The 3090-nt window shown below is 33.5% G+C and overlaps 1 non-coding gene across 1 annotated transcript; it reads left to right on the forward strand.

Moving 5' to 3' along the window:
- The first annotated feature begins 1883 nt into the window (after window positions 1-1883).
- Window positions 1884-1990, forward strand: LOC131808686 (U6 spliceosomal RNA). The gene has a single exon (XR_009344895.1). It is a non-coding gene; the product is annotated as a U6 spliceosomal RNA (small nuclear RNA).
- Window positions 1991-3090: the final 1100 nt, after the last annotated feature.

The following is a 3090-nucleotide window of genomic DNA, read 5'->3' on the forward strand; positions in this document are numbered from 1 at the left end:
ATATTATAGTTGCAAGTTTGCACCCTTTGACCACCTTACTCCACCCCAGGTTCACCCCTTGTCAACTCAACTCTAAGTTTCCATTAGTTTGCCTTTTCCTCAGATTCTGTATGTAAGGGATATCATAATACATAAATTAAAAAAATATATAAAATCTTTTAAATATTTCACTTCAAGATCCATCCATGCTGTTGTAAATGGCAGTATTTCCTAATTTTTCATGGTTAAGTAGTATTCCATAGTATATTTTTACCATACTTATTTTATTCATTCATCCATTAATGGATACTGAAGTTATTTCCATCTCTTGCTTAGAGTTAATAATTTTATAATAAACATAAGAGTGCAGATATGTCTTTGAACAGTGACTTCGTTTCCTTTAGATATATACCTAGAAGTGGGATTACTGAATCATATGGTAATTTTACTTTTAATAATATGAATAATCTCCATACTGTTTTCCATACAAATTTATATCCCTATCACAGTGCATAAGTTCCCCATTTTCCCCAATATTTACCAAAATTTGTTAGTTTCAATTTTTTGGTACTATATATTCTAATAGGTAGTAATATCTTGCTGTGTTTTTCAGAGGTAAACAGCAACAACATAATGACTTTGCCCTGAGTTTTTTACGTTGAGCACTTTTTAATGCTCCTGTTGGTCATTTATATAACTTTTTTGAAAAAAAAAAGTCTATTGAGATCCTTTTGCTATTTCTTTACTTATATATATTTTTTCTATTTGTATCTGTTGGTTATTAACCTCCTTTCAGATATAAGATTTGTAAGTATTTTCTTACATTCTGTGGATTGTGTTTTCATTCTATCTCTCTCGTTTTTTTTTTTTTTTTTTTTTGGCAATGAAGAAACTTTAGTTTGATGTAGTACCATTTATTAATTTTTGCTTTTTTTGCTTGTGTTTTTGGTCTGGTATCCAGAAAACTATTGGCAAGACCAATGTCAAGGAGAATTTTTCCTATGTTTTCCTTTAGGAAATGTAGTTTCATGCATCACCTTAAGTCTTTAATCTATTTCAAGTTAAGACTTATGAGTAATTTAAGGTTCCAGTTTCATACTGTTTATGTGACTATTCAGTTTTAAATATCATTTATTGAACAGACTATCTTTACCCATTACATATGTTGGCCCCTGTCAAATATTAGGTGACTGTATGAAAGGATTTATTTCTGGACTCTCAATTCTGTTCTACTTGTTTATTGGTCTGTTTTTTTGCCAGTATACTTTATTGTTTTGAGCATGAGGGCTTTGTAGTATAGTTTCAAATCAAGAAGTGCAATTTCTCTTCTTCATTCTTTCTCAGAACTGCTTTGATTATTTGTTGTCTTTTATGGTCTCATATAAATTTTAGGATTCTTTACTTACTTCTGTAAAAAAATAATATTGGATTTTTTAAAAGATTTTTAATTTATTTATTTGACAGAGAGAGATGACAAGCCGGCAGAGAGGCAGGCAGAGAGAGAAGAGGAAGTAGACTTCCTGCTGAGCAGAGAGCCTGATGCGGGGCTCGATCCCAGGACCCTGGGATTATGACCTGAGCCGAAGGCAGCGGCTTAACCCACTGAGCCACCCAGGCGCCCCTAACATTGGATTTTTGATAGGAATTGGATTTACAGATGGTTTTCGGTAGTATGGACATTTTAACAATGTTAATTCTTACCATTCATAAATATGAGCTATCTTTCCATTTGTGTCTCCTTCAATTTCTTTATCAATGTCATATTAAATGGAGTACAGATTTTTCATCTTCTTAGTTAAATCTATTCCTAAGTATTTTATTATTTTTGATGCTATTGTGAATTAGATTGTTTTCTTCATTTTTTCAGATAGGTCATCATTACAGTGTTAAAATGCTCCTGTCTTGTGCTTACTTTGGCAGCTCATATACTAAAATTGGAATGATGCAGAGAAGATTAGCGTGATCACTGAACAAGGATGACATGAAAAACTGGGAAGCATTCCATATTAAAAAAAAATGAAACAAAACAAAATTCTTGTCTTTTATATATTGATCTTGTATTTGGCAGCTTTACTAAATTTGTTCAAATTTTTTGTGAAGTTTTTAGGATTTTTTAACATGTAAGTTCATGTTATCCAAAAAAAGAAAATTTTACTTCTTCCTTTTTTTTTCTTTTTGGAGACTCTTATTTCTTTGTGTTCCTTGTTTGTCTGGCTAGGACATCCAGTAATATGTCAAATGAGAGTAGTGAAAGTGGACACACTTGTCTTTTTTCTGATATTTAAGGGGAAAACTTTAAAATTTTGGATTGAATATGAGATTAGCTCTGGGCTTGGAATATGTGTTTTTCCTTTAATGGATTTTTTAAATTATTTTTTTAAATTTTTTATAAACATATAATGTGTTTTTATCCCTAGGGGTACAGGTCTGTGAATCACCAGGTTTACACATTTCACAACACTCACAATCACTCACCATAGCACTTGCCTTCCCCAATGTCCCTACCCCCACCATCCCTTCCCAACACACCTCCCCCCAGCAACACTCAGTCTGTTTTGTGAGATTCAGTCTTTTATGGTTTGTCTCCCTCCCAATCCCATCTTCTTTTATTTTTCTTTTTGTATGCCCGAAACCGCCTATGTTGCATTTCTACTTCATCATATCAGGGAGATCATAGGATAGTTGTCTTTCTCAGGTTGATTTATTTCGCCAAGAATAATACCCTCTAGTTCCATCCACGTCATCACAAATAGTAGGATTTCATTTCTTTTGATGGCTGCATAGTATTCCATTGTACATATATACCACATCTTATTTATTGATTCATCTGTTGAAGGACATTTAGGTTCTTTCCATAGTTTAACTATTGTGGACATTGCTGCTATAAACATTGGGGTACATGTGCCCCTTCAGAATGCCACGTTTGTATCTGTAGGGTATATACCCAGTACTACAATCAACTAGGTCATAGGTTAGTGCTATTTTCAGCTTTTTGAGGTACCTCCACGCTGTTTTCCAGAGTGGTTGCACCAGCTTGCATTCCCACGTACAGTGTAGGAGAGTTGCCCTTTCTCCACATCCTCGCCAGCATCTGTCATTGACTGACTTGTT

This window comes from Mustela lutreola, chromosome 9 (assembly GCF_030435805.1).
Source record: "Mustela lutreola isolate mMusLut2 chromosome 9, mMusLut2.pri, whole genome shotgun sequence".
Lineage (NCBI taxonomy): Eukaryota > Metazoa > Chordata > Mammalia > Carnivora > Mustelidae > Mustela > Mustela lutreola.